Source organism: Felis catus, chromosome A1, assembly GCF_018350175.1.
Source record: "Felis catus isolate Fca126 chromosome A1, F.catus_Fca126_mat1.0, whole genome shotgun sequence".
Lineage (NCBI taxonomy): Eukaryota > Metazoa > Chordata > Mammalia > Carnivora > Felidae > Felis > Felis catus.
The window spans coordinates 20,920,001-20,939,532 of NC_058368.1; the positions used below are offsets into that span (position 1 = coordinate 20,920,001).

General features: G+C 42.3%; 1 long non-coding RNA gene across 2 annotated transcripts in view; it reads right to left on the reverse strand.

The window, feature by feature from the left end:
- LOC123383991 overlaps positions 1 to 19,532 on the reverse strand; it is a 116,781-nt gene that overhangs the window by 42,867 nt on the left and 54,382 nt on the right. For both annotated transcript variants that reach the window (XR_006594468.1, XR_006594463.1), the window contains exon 3: positions 10,101 to 10,228. This is a non-coding gene — a long non-coding RNA (uncharacterized LOC123383991). The remainder of the gene's footprint in view (positions 1 to 10,100; positions 10,229 to 19,532) is intronic.

Below are 19,532 nucleotides of genomic sequence, written 5' to 3' on the forward strand. Positions count from 1 at the left end.
GAGTAGTCATCCAGGGTCCTGGGTCGCAACTATCTAGAGTAACCTAGAAGAGGCAGTGTAAGTTCTGAGTGGTCACAGGGGCAGGGGCAGGCAGAGGGGAGCTGAGAGGAAGTCTCTAAAAAGCAGGACCCACATCTGGCCTCAAACCCAGGTAATCAGCACTGAAGAGAAGACAGACAGAAAACACCAGCAAAGGGCACAACAGGGCGATGCCCGGTCAGGACTGCTGAGCTCTCAGATTCAGGGGCAACTTGTGTTTCCCTGAGCTGGAGGGAGGTAGCGAGAGGAGAGGAGAGGACACCAAAAGGTCTCAGTGATGCTTTGCTCAAGGGGTGTGAATGAAAGAAGACAAGCATTTAACTTTAACAGGATGAATCAGGGTCGACTATTTGGGACTTGGCATGGGCTGAAAATGGTGGATCAAATTTTTATCTCTGGAGATATGCCCTGTCTCTCACAAACGCGATGTCAAAGAAAGGTCAGACATTAAAGTAACCACAAGGAACCTAAAAATATGTTCTTCATAGCTGTAGAACTTTGAAGAGCTTTTCTTTTTAAATGAAGGGGAGGGGGGCGGGTCTTAATCAAGTCTCCTTTCGAAGTCCTAATGGTTTTCAGGTTTTCTCAAGACCTTTCTATAAAACCAAAAGACACAGATGAATTTAAAAAACAAGTTTTTTAAGCACATATGGGAGAAAAATAGGATCCAAAGCCTGAGGTTTGGTGAAAGAAAGAAATCAAGAACAGAGTAGCAGAACAGAAGTCTGTGTGTTGATGAGAGCAAATGAGGCACCGAATGAACATAAGGCAGAGAGGTGATCTCATGCATAGCCTCTTGAGACTGTATGTATGATGCAAGCACTGTATTTAGTCAACACTTTGTTCCAAGAGATTCAATCTTCCTCTACCTACATTAAATCCTATCCATATTCTATAAGGCAACTTGTATTTCTTCACAGCCCTTCCCTTTCTGTGAGAATCACAAAACCCTATCTTCTCTTCTCTGTACCCTTAATCTTGTCCCCACAGCCCCAAGGGCCACATGGTGGGGACGGATTACTATAAGAATGAGGTACCTCCAGACTTGGGCGTAGGGATTACAGACTATGAAAAGAAACTCAATGGCCAAGAATTGAGAGAAGAGGCCAAAATTACTTTTGCCACCAGTGAGAAATTTTAGATTTCAAAAGATTTAATAACTTGTCCTAAAGCAAGAGTGGAAGCCAGAAGGAGACTGCAGACTCCCAGGTACTGATCCCTGCTCCAGGCATCGGGGTCCAAGCACAGCCCCATTACCATTATCCCTGCACAGGGTAGAGCCCCAAAGCATAAGAAGATGATAATACACAGAGGAACTTTGAAGAGCAGCATGAAAATAATTATGGGTTGGAAGGATTTACTCCAAAGGCTTAAATGTATATAACCTGGCCAAGCGATCACATCGCTATAAGGAAATACGATAGTGGTGGATAAAGAAACAAGCATCCAAAGGGCATAAACAAAGCCTTAGACTACTCCATGGGAGACATAAATTCAGTGATGTGATGGAAAATATAGGCTCACTATGGGAGGGGGGGGTAGAATTACTATATTGGGAAGATCTATTAATCTGTTGACAGTTTCTCAAAGAAAGTGATGGCAGCCTGCTAATTTGCCTCATTTGAAACCAGTCTGTATGAGGAACTGGAAAATCTATCTCAGGGAGCAGTACTGAGCAGTAGGCGAGGGATGAGTTGCCCTCATAAATCTTGTTCATTTTTCATCTTGACGATTTTTCTCTCCTGTTTCCTCTCATTCTCTTTTCCATTCTCTTGCCAAGCCCCCCTCAGATCTGCGAAATCCTCTTCTATGGAAAACTTTCTAGGCGAAGGGAAGCGGGGGCGGGGGGGTGTGCTAACCAATGGCTTGGGATTATGAGCAGGGTCAGCAGATGGTCTGCATAACCCAGACCCTTCAAAGCTAACAAAGGGGTTTTCATCTCAGGTTACCCTCTTCTGCAGACCTGAGTTGTCTGCACCTCTGCTGTTTGGTACCCCAGGAATAGACCTTAAAGATGTCGACTTTTAAATCAGGAGTTCAGATCCCAGTTCAAACGGCTGACATGGTCTGGGTGAGCTAAGAGACGTTTTCAGCTCTGGTCAGAAGACTGAGCAACAGTCTCTCACACCTTTACAGCGGGAGTGTGGCAATGTCCCTAATGCTTTTTCAAGGGCTTTCATTTTTATCCAAATAGCCTCCAGTGTTGCCAAGTCAAAGGAAAGGTGTCGCTATCGTCCAAACTATAAGTGAGCAGTATAGTCTTATGTGAATCCAATTGAAAGAGAATTTTGCTGGAAGGTCCAAATAGCAAACCACTTTTTTCCAGATGTCAGAAAACTTGAGGTCTGTGTGAAGAGAAATGCAGCACTCTGGACTTTTTATCTGGTGTGTCTATGGAAGGGCATGGATGAAAGGCTGGTAAAGCAAATGTGTGCTTCAACGGCTGCCGCTTTGTGCTGTGAGGGCGCCCCAACGGCCCCTGAGTTAGTATTTCAGAAATACACTCTGTGAGAGGCAAAACTGTCCTGGGAAAAACAGGACTTGGCCCCTCGCTTTTATTTACTAAAATAAAGATTGCAGAAATAGACAGGGATGGAGAAAATGGTCTTGAAATATGTTCCTTGTTATAACCCTGTTGCCAGCACTTAAATAAAAGGGGGGTTTCAAGAAGAAAAATCCCTTCTCAGAGTCCCAGGGGAGCAATCCGGTCTTTGGGATCCCGGCCGACACAGCTGATGCAGACTCAAAACGTCGGCGGGGATGAAATGCTCTGTGGCTAAAAGGAGAACCAAATCCTTCAAGTGAGAAGGAGTCCCACTACGTGAAAGCAAACCACATGAGGCTCTGCTGGTGACGCCTCCCCAAGAACCTAGCCTATCTCCCTCCACTCAGGAAGCACCTAACAAATAATAAAGCCCAAAGAATGAATTCGAGTTTTTAGAGCATAAAATATTAACCTACAAAAGCCACAAGCTGACACAAGGTTTGTTCTCTGGAGCACGTAAAGGGCGCAGCTGGCCTCCCCACCCTCCTTCACCTGCGTTCCTTACTCACTGCTTCTTTCTTGAGTCCGTGTTCTCGGCTTGTATCCTGTAATTCCTCCCCAACCTGTTTAGCAGGCCCAATGGGGGCCCTCCATCAGAGAGTAAGTTCTGCTCTGTTCCTTCCAAGTAGGCAGATATGCTTGCCATCCTTCTGGGGTTCTAAGTCCTCTAACACCCGAGGGGTACGTTGTTCTTTGGTAAGTATACCGGCCTCCAGGTGACCCGGCGTACTCTGTGATTTGTCTGGAGTTTCATGGGCAGCTTGGGTGCTCAGTACCCCTTCTGGCTCTAAATTCTGCTCCTGAACTCCCTCTCTTTCTCAGCTGTTTCTCACCTCTGGAGTGGCTGCCCCTTTTCTGCATGCATGACCCTATGCCGGGCATCCTCCCGATTCCATCTATCCTTGAAGCAGCAGACTTCTACCGAAGGCTGGGGTTTGTGAAGTCAGGCGACCAATTACATATGCAGAACAGCACAGAGAACGGTTTAAAATTAGACACCAGATTGCCTGGGTTGAAATTCCAGCACTGTTGTTTAACAGCTGTCTGACCTTGGGCATGTCACTTAACCTCTTCATGCCTCCGTTTCTCATTTGGAAATTGGGAATAAAAATAGTACCTATTTCAGAGGGCTGTGGTGAGGATTAAGCAGGTAAATACATGTAAAGTACTAGAATAGTGTCTGGCATATGGTTAATTTTCTGTAAGTGTTGCTGTCATTTCGTTTATTTCACCTGGTACCTTCCTGACCACACTCCTACTGTTTAACTATTGAAGGGTCTGAACAAAAATAAAAGTTTATCCTCTACGGAGAATTTGTCCACTAATCTTGAGACACATTTCTGCTTTCTAGATGGTTAGCCACAAACTTCTAGGAACTGGAAGAAGTGCACACTACTGGCAGAACGATCATGCTCGTTCAATATCCACTATTCAACAGGCATTTATTATGCACCATATTAATTTTCTAGGGCTGCTGTAACGAAGGACGTCAAACTAGGTGGTTTAGAATGACATAAATTTATTGTTCCACCGGTCAAGAAGCCAAAGTCTGAAATCAAGATGTAGACAAGGCCACGCTCCCTGTTGAAGATGCTAGGGAAGGATCTGTTCCAGGCCTTTCTCTCTGCTTCTGTCAGTTGCAAGCACTCCTTGGCTTGCAGATAGCTGTCTTTTTCCTGTGTCTCTTCACATCTTCCCTCTGTGCATGTCTCTTTGTGTCTAAATTTCCCCTTCGTGTACAGGCACATCTTGGATTAGGGCCCACCCTAGTGACCTCATCTTAACGCGATCATCTGAAAAGATCCTATCTCCAGATTAGGCCATGTTCATAGGTACTGAGGGTGAATACTCCAGCATCCATAGGGGGGACACAATTTAAGCCAGAACATGCATCTAGTATATTCCAGATCATCTAGGTACTGCAAACATAACCATGAAAAAACAAAAAAAAAGAGTTTCTGCTCTCATGGAGTTTATACTCTGCTTGGAGGAGATAAGAAATATAAAAAGTGTCAGGTAATGAATGGTGCCATGAAGAAGAATCAACAATGCTGAGGGACTGAGCATCATGGAGAGTGTGGTGTTGCTGTTTTATATTTGTGATCAGCAAAGACCACTCTGGTAAGCTGACCTCCAACAAGAACCTGAAAAGTGAGGGATGAGTTATGGGGACACATCAGGAAGAAAGCTCCAGGCAGAAGGACAAGAGGTTCAATGCCCTGAGGAAACAATGCCTGGCTTCTCAGGACATAGCCTGGAGGCTAGTGTGGCAGAAGAGAAGGTAGTGGGGACAGTGGCCAGAGGAAATGGGGTCAGGATAGGATGGGGGCTGAGGGCATGGCACACAGGGTCTGATCAAGAGCCATGGTAAGTTTCCCCTGGCTCCTACACTGAGTTCTACGGTGTCGGAGTCCATTCAAGGTGGCATCATAAAATGCCACTGAGTAGGTGGCTTATAAACAACAGAAATTTATTTGTCACAGTTCTGGAAGGGTAATGTCCGAGATCAGGGCGCCACTGTGGCTAGGTGAGGGTCCTCTTGTGGGTCACAGAACTGCTCATTGTGTCCTCACATTATGGAAGGGGAGAGGAGCTCTCTATAGCTTCTTTTTTTTTTATGTTTATTAATTTCTAAGAGAGAGACAGAGCATGAGTGGAGGAGAAGCAGAGAGAGACGGAGACACAGAATCTGAAGCAGGCTTCAGGCTCTGAGCTCATGACCTGAGCCAAAGTCAGACACTTAACTGAATGAGCCACCCACGCGCCCCTCGATAGCTTCTTTTATAAGGGAATTAATCCCATACATGAGGGCTTCACCCTCATGACCTCATCACTTCCCAAAGACCCCACCCTCTTAACACTATCACTTTGGGGGTTAGGATTTCAACATAAGGATTTGGGGGTTGGACACACATATTCAGACCCTAGCAGATGGGAAGTCTCGGGAGTGCTTAAGGCAGAGGGAGCAAATCTGACCTACATTTTAGAAGGCATCCTTCGAGCTTCTCAGTGAAGAGACTGGTAGCTGGTCAGGGGTAGGGGCAAGTGTAGCAGCCATGACCTTTACACGGAGAACTGGGTATTCTTCAACCCCTCAGGCTCATGCAGGGAGGTAAGAACAGTTAAGCATCCCTTGCCCCTTCTAGAAACAGAATCACTACTTCTTGTAGGACACCTACTCATGTGGGACACCTACTTCTTGTGGGACACCTACTCCCCCGCCCAGCCACATGGGTAGCCATATTTCCAGTCCTGACCAGTTAGAGGACTGCTTGGCCAGGGCTCCAATGTCCACAGATGAGTGAGTCTGGACCAAGGAGAAGCTGGACCAACCCCTACCTAGGATGACTGTGTCTGATCCATGGGCTTGCTGAGCTATAGGCAGAGAGCCTGGGGCATGTTTACCAGTTATAGCTGTCTAAGAGATAAGGAAGCGAATAAGCCCTTCCCTTGAGCCTTCACTGTGAGCACCTTCTAAAAGCTACGTATAGAGAAATCATTAAACCCTCACAACCACTGTATGAAGTGTCTGATATTATTACATCATTTTAGAGATGAGGAATGAGGCATGAAGAAGTTATAAAAACCTCCCTAAGACTGTAATGCTAGGAAGTAGGACAGCCTCGATTCAAACCAATGGCCTTTGGTTCTAAGAGCCTGAATTCCTAAACCCCACTCTAGATTAGGGAGGATCTCAGGACTGCAAGGGGAGAAAGGGCCTCAAAGATAATTTAGTCTAGTGGTTTTCAACTCTAGCAAACTCAATGTTCTTTTTGATGACAAATGTTTTCTAACATCTCATCTAGTATTCTAAAATGAACTCCATAGACAATATAGTTTACCTGCACAAATAATTGTTACATAATTAACACCCTTCTGTAATTATAATATAGAGTAAAACTAAAAGAAAATAGTTTATAATGTAAAAAGACATGTATGGGGCGCCTGGGTGGCTGAGTCATATATACCTATATACAGTCATATGTAGGAATTGGTCACATGCACATGGAGGCCAAGAAATCCCACAATCTGCCAACCACAAGGTGGAGAATCAGAAAAGCTGGTGGTTAATTCAGTCCTGATTCAAAGGCCTGTGAATCCAGGACCGGGGTGTAAGTCACAGCCTGTGTCCAAAAGCCTAAGAACCAGTTGCACCAACATCCCAGGGCAGGAGAAAATGGATGTCTCAGCTCGAGCAGAGAAAGCGAACATGCCCTCCTTCCACCTTCTGTTCAGGCCCTCAAGGTAAGAAGATGCTCGGGAGCATTGGTGAGAGTGGTTTTCTTTACTCAGTTTACTCAGTAAACTTTACTCAGGTTACTCAATTCAAATGCTAATCTCTCCCAGAAACATGTCTTACAAATGCATCCAGGAATAATGTTTCACCAGATATCCGGGCATCCTTGAGCCCAGTCAAGTTAACACATAAAACTAACCGTCACACAGGCTCACGTTACAGCTGAATGAAAGCCATAAATGCAAGCACTTTCAAAAATTAGCTTTCAATATGTTATATGCAGAATTACTGCAAAATCAAACTAATGAAGACTTAAACACCAGGTTCATTATTACCATTGGTGATGCCATTTTCCAAAACAATGAACAATTCTTGGTAAAGGGCTGAATGAAACAAGGCACTATCTTCTCTCAGTATGCACAGTAGGACCAGTCTTGGTAAAGTCTTACATTTACTAAAACTCAAGGAAGTATTTGTGTGTGTTTGTGCACATACAGTCAGGTTTAGGTTCTATGTTTAGATAATTTAACATAGTTGAGTTTGATTCTAAGCTTGGATAACTACAAACAGGGTTTTCCACCTACATGAATGTCCAAGCTATTAGCAAGTTGTGTGGGTATGAGATCATTCTTCATCGTGCAGGACATCTCAGGGAATAGCAGGTCACTTAACATTGCTGTCCTCCACCGCAAGCCACTAGTTCACCCCAACTGCTGCAACAACCAAAAACACCCCCTAAACTTCCAAAACCCACCACAGAGGGTACTGCCCCATTTGGGAACCAATGGTCTAGTCCAAACACACACTTCTGGTTCTTAAACCTCCCCTATAACATCCTAAGCACACACTCAATATACTTGTTGAATGAATAAAAATATGAATGAAGGAAAGTGTGGAACTGTTGAATACTAAAAACTCTGGAGAGTAATTAATTATCAGTAAACAAATTCTTTTTATAGGCATAGAAAGTTTCCTTGAGGCAACCATGCACATATGATATTTGTTTGTCTGTCTTTTTATGGATTCTTAAACTACTCAACTATTTCTTGAATTTGGAGAAGTTTTAAGTTGCTTAGAGAACTACTAATGAGTTATAGTTACATAACTAAACTCTGAGGGAACCTTATATATTCTTGTCTTCTGCCTCTTTATTTTCAATCTTAAGGGCAAAGCCCTAAGTCCGTACCTTATATTATAGAAACGTGCTGGTCTCCAGAATTCACATCGTCCAACAGTAATGAAAATCACCTGTCCCTCTTCTAATGCTCTACAAGAGCTCTCAATTGCCTTCTGCACAATATTAAAACTCTAGTTAAAGGCTTTGATGCCTTCCACGGATGAATTCTTCTCACTATAAGCCCCAGCTTCTACTCTCTGCCCTGCTCCAGCACCATTGGCCACTCCTCTGCGTCTCTGTCCTCATGGAAAAGTCTCACTCCTTCCCATTTGCAAATCACTGCTTTGAGAATAGCTCAGCTAATGCTATTCACACAGACAGTTCTCAAAACTGATCATGCATTAGAATCACCTGAAGATTTTCAAAAATCTTCTTAGCAGGATCCACCCAGGACCTACTACACCATAATCTTTCAGGGGTTGGAACCGAGACACGAATATTTTAAAACTTTCAGAGGTTCCCAGTATTCATCCAGGCTTGAGAACCACTACCCTGAGGTCGCACACTACACCTGTATTTTATAAAGTTTGGATTCTATCTGTTGCACCTGCAAATGGTTTCCTGGCATGGACTTCTTCTCTCCCTCTTCAGAAAGACAGAAAGCTCTCAAGGCCTCTGAACCTTAAATCACCTGGGTATCTTGTCCAAATGTGAATTTTGATTCAGGGGTCTGGTGTGGGTGCCTAAGATTCTGCATTCCCAATAAGCGCTGAAGTGTCCCAAAATATGCTCCCAGAATACAACCATATATGTGTAATATATGTGTCATTACATGTATGTGTGATAGGTGTGCGATTACCATACATATGTGGAATTACATATATGTGTTGTAGTCCTATCTATGTTATGTAACATAAGAATTACTCGCAAGATAAGAATTTTAAGGCATGAAGAAAGGGAGGCCTATTCCTTAATTGGTTCTCTGAGAAGATGATTGGAGCTGTTACTAGGGTAGGTGGCACCCGGGACAAATATTTTTTACTGTGCCTATATCTAAAAAAATAATTCGATTAAAAATATATTACACCAAACAGAAACCACAGTGAGATACCACTTCACACCCATTAGGATGGCTATAATCAGAATCAATGTAAAATAACAAGTGTTGGTGAGGGTATAAAAGAAGTTCGAACCCTCATACTCTGCTGGTATGAATATAAGATGATGCAGCTGCTTTGGAAAACTCCCCTCAAGTGATTCTACATCCAGTTACTAGATGAGCCAGCAATGCCACTCCTAGGTATATACCCAAAAGAACTGAAAACAAAACCTATACACAAGTGTTCGTAGCAGCACTATTCACAGCAGCCAAAAGGTGGAAACGACCCAAATGTCAACTGATGAATGGATAAACCAAATGTGCTATAGCCATACCGCAAAGTATTATTCAGCCACATGAAGGAATGAAGCACCGATCCATGATACAACATGGTGGAACCTCAAAAACATGCTAAATGAAAGGAGCCAAACGCAAAAGACCATATATTGTATGATTCCATTTACACGAAGTATCAAGAATAGGGAATCCGTATAGAGAAAGATTAATGGTTGCTAGAAACTGGGGAAAAAAAGGAAATGGGAGTCATTTCTTAGTGGATACAGGGCTTCCTTTCGGTGTGATAAAAGTATCTTGTAAGTAGATAGAGGTGGTGGTTGTACAACATTGTGAAAGTACTAAATGCCGCTGAATTGTACAGTTTATTCTCTTAATTTTTTATTTGAGTATAGTTGACACACAACATTACATTAGTTTCAGGTGCACAACTAGTGATTCAACAACTCTATATGCGATGTTGCGCTCACCACAGTGCAACTACTGTCTGTCACCATCCATCGCTATTACTCTGTCATTGACTGTGTTCCCTGTGCCGTGTCTTTCATCCCTGTGACTTATTCCTTCTGTAACTGAAAGCCTGTATCTCCCACTTGCCTTCACCCATTTTGCCCATCCTCCCACCCCTGAACTGTATACTTGAAAAGGATTAATTTTATGTTACATGAATTTAACTTCAAAAAAATACTTACAAAATCAGAGGTCGCATGTGAGATATAGTGATTTCTCAGTGAAGATTTAGAGTACTAGGTAGAGATGAGCTACTTACCTACTCTTTGTCTAATTGTCCAATTGGCACGTGTGCTTTCTGGGCACCACCGCTTCCAGCTCAGGTCCAGGAACTCTCTCTTTAGGCTCTTTATTGTCGATTGTGCCCCTTGCTGGTCAATTTCATATCTGCCATCATGAAGCAAAAGTAGCCACACTGTTATTAGCCACGGTATCATGGCTCTTCAGAGCCTGTGTATATTAAAACATTTCAGATCTTGCCCCTGAATTTACTTGATAATGATTACATCATAACCATGTGAATATTGGCTTCTAATAACTCACTCCAAGGTTGTTACCATGCCTGATTCATGAATGAGGACCACAAATACAAGTCATATCCAGAGAATGTAGGCAAAATTAGACAATAATTTCTTTTCTGGTCATGTTAAATTTACCATTCAGAATTTTGTACAATAAACATAGAACAACACATCTTCCAACCGTGTCTCCTCCTGTACTTTTTAGGATGTAATCTCTGCATTCCCGCAATGTGACTTTTTCAGTGTTGGCCGCACCTCTGCTATTCTTAGACTGCCACCAAAAAAGACGACAAGAAGGGCCTGTAGGCAGACTGATAAAGGGTGGTCTCATTCACATAAGAAATGTCATTCCTGTACCCTGGGTAGCTTAAGATTGACCTGGGAGAGTGTGATGTCACCACGTCAAGTGGGCACTACAAGAGAGAACATATATTGGTAGGGCCATTTGTCACTGAGGAGTGATACTATTGAAAGCTCTTGGAGGAAAAAGGCACAGGTGTTTGCTTGGTTCTGAAAGTGGCACCAGTTCAGAGGCAAGTATGGCCCTCCTGCTCTGTGAAGCACAGTCGTCTGTTTGGTGTATAAAAGAAGGGGTCTTCATACATCCACCTCTCTCAACTTAAGATTTAATAGCTTTCTTTTTCTCTCTTTAAATTGTAAGTCTACCAAGCAAGATCAAGTCATGAGTCTTCAAAAACACAATCTTGGGGCTCAACCAAATTTGAGTTTTGATTTTCAGATGAATGCAAACTGTTGCAAATAACAAAATGGATTATCACCAAAATGCAAGATCTTGATGGCTAAAATTCTGTCCCCCCACCCTTCACCAATATAACATCAGTATTTGCCTATTATTTTTCAAATAAAAAAAAAACTATAGCTTTCTGGACACCCCAGTGGGATGAATCCTATGGACAAAATGAACTTCAAAACATTCTAAAACTGGGGTGCCTGGGTGGCTCAGTCAGTTAAGTGGCAGACTTCAACTCAGGTCATGTTCTCACACCCCGTGAGTTCGAGCCCCACGTCGGGCTCTGTGCTGACAGCTCAGAACCTGGAGCCTGCTTCGGATTCTGTGTCTCCTTCTCTCTCTGCCCCTCCGCCTCTTGCACTCTGTCTCTCTCTCACTCTCAACAATAAATAAACATTAAAAAATTAAAAAAATAATAAAGCATTCTAAAACTATTTGTTGTTATCACAGTGTTAGTAGTAGAGTTTATATTGTAATTTAGAAACTGTTGTGTGCAAATGAATACTTCTTTTAAAAATCTAACAGAAAATATAGGCTAAGAAAAAAATAGATTGGATATTGGAAAATATGTTTAAATGGTGAAATGTCTAGAATTATCAAAGTTGCTGAGAAGTGGTTAAATTGTCCAAGTAGTATAAAGCAGTACTATTTGAGGCACTCTAGCACAGACTATAAAAGGCAAATGTAAACACGCTGTACGCAATTTTGCATCCCTCAAATTTTTCCTCTCTTTATTTTTTGTCAATGTATAGTAAGAATGGGAACAGAGTGGGATAGAAGGTGAAAGGCCCTGACAACACACTAAACTCACCAGGCCTGGGCATGGGTAACCTCACATTCTTACCACATTAAGTAGGAACTTAATCATCCACTCACCTGACTATCATAGACTCACACAATGTAAGACTTCCACAGATCAGACGAGATGATCTATTCAGTCCACCCATTTCCCAGATAAGTAAACTAAGGCTTAACCAGATGATACTCAAACTCAGAAACAAGGAAGCCTGAGATGAAGTAGTGTCAAAACCAAAACAAGGACATGGGCCTAGTCCCTGGGCCAGTCTACTGTACCAAACCTCACTCCATTACATCAACCACAAGGCATTTCAGTGCTGCGTGGAAGGAACCTGCACCCCTCCACCACGGGAGAGTGCAAGAACAACTTTCTATCTGGACAACTGGCATTTTAAAGTCAACCAGATAGAAACAGAAGTGAAAATATTGACTTTTTTTCACAGTAACATTCTGCTGTCGTCTCTGGTGTGGAAAAACACTTCACTGGAGTCTACATGGAACCAACATTGCCCTCCACAGTAGCACAGTGTGAGGCGACACAAGGCAAATGCTTCCACTTTGTGCAGTCCTAAGCATTTTCCTCTTGCCTACATTGGTTCCATGGAGTTTGAAATGCTTTTTGAGAAAACACAGACCTAGACTCAGACCAGATATGGAAGGTCCAAGTTTGCACCCACACCTGATTTTAACAACTTGCCTTCAAAACCTTGTTTTCAGTGTCCTGAAAGAGAGCAGGGAGGGAAATCACATTTTTCTTCCCTTTATCAATTTATGACTTTCTTCTTTGTTGACTTATGGCTCTTTGATATTTATTTTGGAAATTTCCCCTAAATCAGTAGGGAAAAAAAGTCCAAAAGATTCCAAGAAAACTTTTCACTTGTATAGGTCTGGTATCCACATTAAGAACCAATAGCTTTGCTTACAAGCAGCCAGGGCCATGGAAATGACCTAACCCTTGAACTGCAGTGAAGGCTTTTTAGTCATGGCCCATAAGAGAGGCTCAATGACCACCAAATAACTAAAAAGCCTTGGCCCATAAGAGAGGCTCAATGACCATCATTATTTGGTTTCCATGACTCTGATAACCCTTCCCAATAGGATGTTCACAAATCTTGATTATGAGGAAATGATGAAGCTTGTCGACAAGTGAGAGATGAGCAATCTCATTTTGACATGGTAATTCCCCTTCAAAAATATAAACCCAATATAACTGGGTTGTTCTGTGTCAGTAGCTCTGTGTCAACTTATAGCTATAAATAGGCACTATCATCTGGAAACTGAGAATTTACTTCAGAAAAACATATCCTTAGTTTCAGCAGCCCGTCTAAAGAAATTTCTAGCTTTTGAAAGATAACTGAATTCATCAGACCAGTATCTCTCTGAATGCTTCCAACAAACTTAACGTACAAAGAATGCAGTTCTAACAACAAATTTAGTAGCCATTATGAAAGAGCTATTCATTCATTTATTCATTCACTCATTCATTCTACATTTTTATTAAGTTTCTACTTTGTGCCCAATAGGAGTTGGAAATATGTAGGTAAAGACGATAGACACCACCCCTGCCTTCATGATATCAAGAAAGATACTAAACAAAAACACAAGAGACTGTAGAATTACAGTTGCGATTAATATTGCAAAGAAAAATCCAGGGAGCTATGAAATTTTATAAGAGCAGGAACTAACATCTTATACAAGTCAAGGAAGTTCTGTTGGCAAGGAGAGTTGTAATTTATAGTTATTTAAGCTGAACCCTTGAAAGACGAGACGGAGGTCACTGCTGTCCCCTTAGATATCTGTTGTTTTTTTTTTTTATTTTCTGAGAAGTCTTCAGCATTTATTTTAGCGCTATTTTTCGTTATTCCCACCAAATAGTCACTCAATAAAAAAAAAGGGGGGGGGGCTAAATTGGCACATAGATGAAGAAGGGGCACAACTCTTATTCAGGGCTACATTATCATCATTCTAAATTACCCAGATCCTAATTTAATGTCCTAAATCTAAGCTAGTCTCCATTCCTTGCTCATTAGCATCAAGGAAAAGAAATTGAACTCAGAACTCCCGCCTCTACTGTTGACTCTTGCATGCTCATTAATCACATAAAGTCGCTGGACTGTTTAGACACCTTTCCAGGCAACTTAGAGCAACACGTCCCTTATGTCTGTCAGTAATTTTTCAGCTCCACAGTAATTGCAGTGTTCTCTGTGAGACACAGTGTGAGAAATAATTTACTTGAGTGTGATTATTTTATTTGGACAGAGATCAACAGGGAATAGAAAGGGAAAGTATTTTAAAAGTCAATGATGCAGGTCTCAAGCTCCAGAGATGGCTCTCCTTTGGAATATTTTTAGCAGAAATGGATTTTTTTTATTTTATTTTTTATTTTTAAAAATTTACATCCAAATTAGTTAGCATATACTGCAACAAAGATTTCAGGAGTAGATTCCTTAGGGCCCCTTACCCATTTAGCCCATCCTCCCTCCCACAACCCCTCCAGTAACCCTCAGTTTGTTCTCCATATTTATGAGTATCTTCTGTTTTGTCCCCCTCCCTGTTTTTATATTCTTTTTGTTTCCCTTCCCTTATGTTCATCTGTTTTGTCTCCTAAAGTCCTCATGTGAGTGAAGTCATATGATTTTTGTCTTTCTCTGACTAATTTCACTTAGCATAATACCCTCCAGTTCCATCCACGTAGCTGCAAATGGCAAGATTTCATTCTTTTTGATTGCCGAGTAATACCCCATTGTGTGTGTGTGTGTGTGTGTGTGTGTGTGTGTGTGTGTGTGTGTATACCACATCTTCTTTATCCATTCCATCAATGGACATTTGGGCTCTTTCCATACTTTGGCTATTGTCTATAGTGCTTCTATAAACATGGGGGTGCGTGTGTTCCTTCAAAACAGCACACCTGTATCCTGTGGATAAATGCCTAGTAGTGCAATTGCTGGGTCGTAGCATAGTTGTATTTTTCGTTTTTTGAGGAACCTCCGTACTGTTTTCCAGAGTGGCTGTACCAGCTTGCATTCCTACCAACAATGCAAAAAGCTGAAATGGATTTCTATATACCAATCATAGATGGTCTTATCTTCTTTGTCTCTTGCTCTTCTTTCGTCTTCTTTGAAGACATACTGGCACTTGATTATCCCACCAACCATCTTCAATCTCCAAATGCCTCATTCAATCAGACAAAGAAAAACTGATTTTATACACTCAAGAACACTCACTTTATCAAAGACATTTTTCTAGGTTAGTTTTTGGATCTCCTGTGAGTTTTCATATGTGTATAGATTAGATCTTTCTACAGACTAATGAAAAAATACTACAAAACAGTCCCTGATGTTCACACTTCAGCTTTAGAGCGAGTAATTCATAGCAGAGCATCCCCAACTTCTTCCATGTAACAGGCTGTCTTGGCACATTGGGAACACTCTGCCCACGTGTCTCCAACGTCCATGCAGCAGCATTCACAATCACCTGCCAGCTCCCACTATCCTGCACTTATCTCGGGCTCATGGCCATGGCTTAATTGAATTAAACCTTTGTGAGATCCAAGTCAGAGCCAGGTAATGGACCCACAGCATCAACTCCCAAAGCCTCTATTCCAGTCTCTGAGGTGATAAAAGGAAACAACTCTGCTAATGGGCCAGTTCCAAGGGCTTCTGAGAATAGAAAACAAAGTGTTTCTTTAATCTGTGCCCAGCGTTGTGCATCCCTATCATTCTCCCAGGTATGAGGTTGTGAAGCAGCCTCTTCCATTTTGGCTGCCTTTAGTTTATTTTGTCCAGCATTTCAGAGGCGTCTCCTGCCTCTGTCCTCAGCCTGGAGAAGAGAAACTCAGCAGAAATAACAGGATTTGTTTGTCCTCAGTTGACCTCCAAGGAAACTAGGACAGTGAGAGGCTAAGAAGACAAGGTCTCTCAATAGCGCACCAGTGGTCGAAGCTGGCTCTCAGTGGCGCCTCTCCAAACAGTCCAGATCGGTGTCAAACCACCAGTCCATGCAGCCTTTCCAAGATGCTCTGAGTGTTTATTCAGCCACTAAGTGTTCTGCCCAAAGTGGACTCCACCCAATGGTGAGCTAAGGCAAATCAAACACTCATTCACAGGGTTGGGAGGGGCGTGCCCACCCAGCCCCGCCTCTGAGGCCTGCAAAGTCTAGCTGCAGCTGGCTCCAAGATCACAGGTGCCAGGAATCTGGCCAAGCACGGCAGTGATCTCGGGGGCCGGGGAAGGAGATGTTTAACAGGGCACCACCCCCCCTCCCCCACCAGGAGCAACAGTGAAGGACACACCAGGTTGTAGAGAGAAGATATGTTCAAACCCCACCGACCAAGATTTGGATCCCAGCTCGGTCTCTTTCTACCTGTACATCCTTGAGCAAGTTCCTTAATGGGGCTGGAACTCAATTTGCCCATCTGTATAGTGAGCACAATGATCATACTACCTCATGGTGTTGCTGTGAGGATGAAAGAAGAACCTGGAAGAGAGTATGGTCACAGTAGGGGGGTCAAATAGATGATAGCTATGAGCAAAAGGGCTCACCCAAAGGAGTGACCAGGTTCCCAACTGGCAGGGGCTCCCCTTTGTCCCAAGTCTGCTGATGAGACCCTACTGGGCTGTGCAGGCGGTCGGGTATGGTAGAAAGACTCTCCTGGGAGACAGAGGCCTGGCCTCTCTCTCCTTTTAACCTGTTCTGTGGCTTTGCTCTGAATGATCTACCTCACTTCTCCCGGTCTCACCTTATTCACTTACAGGATGGGATTGTTTTGAGTTGTCAATCTTTAGTCTTGGGCTTTTATTCATTCCCTTGTCAATCATTATGTAGCTTTTACAAATGAATTCTCCATCTTTCTTCTCAAAATGCTTGTGGCTGAGCGTCCGCAGAATAGGCACATACAGCTACCCAGAATCTTAAGTATTAGCTCTCAAAAAGGCAGCATATAAGCCTTTATGAGGGATTTAGTCCAAAATTCACCACCTATGGACAGTCCTGTGCTATATATTTAGGCCACAGTTAATGATCTCCACTGTACAAGTGCAGGGAATTTATAATGTCCAATGATGCAAGATTTTCAAACATGAGCAAAGGTTCCATTACAGCTTCTAAATAGTATTTACTGATAAAGGTAAGCAGACTTCTCATAAATATTTTCAACTCCAAGTATGGGAATAAATAAGTTTTCCTCTTAGTGAAGTTCATCAGAAAATCAAATGTCCGAACTTCCCTTTCCCCAACCATTACAGTTGTCTAGAGCCTCAGTTGCGTGGGTAGAAAGGGCCACCTAACCCTGTGCTCCCAGGAACTTTTCCAACAGCCCAAATGGGTAGCACAACCTATCAACGCATTTTATAACTTCCACATTCACAACTCTCATGAAATACACCAACAGAGTCCACTCTTGGAACCAATGGAGAGGCAAAGAAATCTCCTCCAAAAAAACAAGTATTCCTGCTTCTGGAACTGCTGCTCTAATCTTGGTTTCAAAGAATCTGGGAAATAGTGAATGCCATTAATTTTCCAAAGTACTATGGCTTCTTCCTACCCACTTTCTACCACAGAATTCAGCTAACAACAATACATGATGTCATCTCAATAATTTGCTGATTAAAACGTCCCTAAAAAAAGACACCCTTCATACCCAGGGGGCCACCGACTCAGCTAGTCTCTGAAACAGTGTTTATATTTCTATCTTTAGGCATGAAGCGAGGCTGAGAATTTTCTATACAATGTTGGCATAACCTTCCCTGTATCTCTGGGTTAGGCATTTCAGCCCGATGAAAAAAGGATAATAAAATACATAAGCATGTTCCTGTGTGCTGTTTATGCATATGTCATGAAACATCTGGTCCTGGCTTCTTCTGAGACATTCTTCTCGAGTGTTAGAATTTGTAGTTATTTTGATAGAGAACCATTGGCATACATAACCTCCCTACACATCTTACAGTAAAGTTTTCCACCGAACACCAGGATTAAGTGTCTATCTTTTGCAAGAGAAAGGAACATCATTTGTTTACTTTTTCTCAACATATTTCTTGGATGGATCTTTCGACTGGTATCTTTAAAAGTTCTCTGAGAGCTTACTCAGATCATAGAAAGTGTTCAAAAGGCTTTATGGGTTGTTTTGCTAGTGCTTGGAACTAGTGGGCACTCAATAAAAATTTTCTGGATAAATGAAAATGCCTTACAATTATTTACTATAAAACAGAAAATAGCACAGCTGGGAAGCCATTAAGTTATAGATGGAGAAGAAATCGTGGACAGTGAGATTATGCTTTTTCTTTGAGTTGTAAGAAAAGAAGAAAGAAGAAGTGGTAACAAATGGGAATGAGGCAGAGCTGCGAAGGAACAAAATATCTCTTAATTGTTTCTGGAATGCACTTGCGTGTGTGTGAATGTACACACACACACACACACACACACACACACACACACACCCCACAGGTCAGGCTGGTGAAAAGCCAAATTCACAGTCAGGGTTTCCCAGTGACACTCCCTCTCTCCAATATTTCTTCCTAACAGTGTGAAACCCACTGAATTACATAAATCTTTCCATGTCTGTGTCATTTGCTTGGGGCACCGTGAGGACAAGGGGCTTATGGGAGCTTATTTTTACATTGTGGTAAAATTTAACTGGACTCAAAATGTTGCCTCTCCCATTTTCTTCTCAGCTATCCTGTCAAAAGTTTCTTCAATTATTTCCCCTAATACTCTTGACAAAATTTTACTTCCAATGCAGAGCGCTGCAGGAAGTATGAGAATTCAGAAACAAAAAGCCAGGAGATGTGTTATTTTCTACCTCTTCTTCCCCACACCCATAACTTTGTGGCTTTAGTATGACGTGAAATAAAAGTGCACAATATACTAGCAGAGGAACTATATTGTCAGGTGTTAACGGAAAAACCACAAAACGCAGAATTTCAGCTGATCCAATTGAACTGTACGTCCTGAATCATGTGCATGCCACGGCTTCTTGAACTTGTAGAGATCATAGCCCATCAGGGTTCTTTATCCAATGTTCAGGTAATCAGACCCCGAGAACAGCTTCTCATGGCCAGGATACATCATGCAGATTTAAAACTTTATATTTACTTTAGGTGTAATGTACAATATATACAAGTCATACCTGCAAAATTTCAGATAACATTTGAATATTCAAATTATATTACATTTTGGTTTTGGTTTGAGGAGGCAGGGCATGCCAGAGGCCCATTTACCCTGATCCCCATCCCTAGCATGCTCAGAAACCACAGGAACAGCTTTCTTCAACACATATTTATTGAGTGCTGTTCTGTGCCAGGCACCGTGGTGGGTGGTAGAGAAACCATGGTGAACGAAACAGACAAGGATCCTGCTCTCATGAAGCATATGGTCCATCACGGGGGCGTATATAATAAATAAGCAAACACATGGAGAATACGTAACGTTTCACATGGCAGTAAGTGCCACAAAGAATAGTAAAGGACCATAAAGGGATGAAATGAGTGCGTCCTTTCGGGGAGGAAGGTCAGGAAGCACCTCTATTATGAGATGACCTTTAACCACAGGCTTCAGTGAATTGTGAGACTGAGCCAACAGGTACACAGAGGAAGAAGTTTCCAGACTAGAGGAGGAGGTTGGGAAG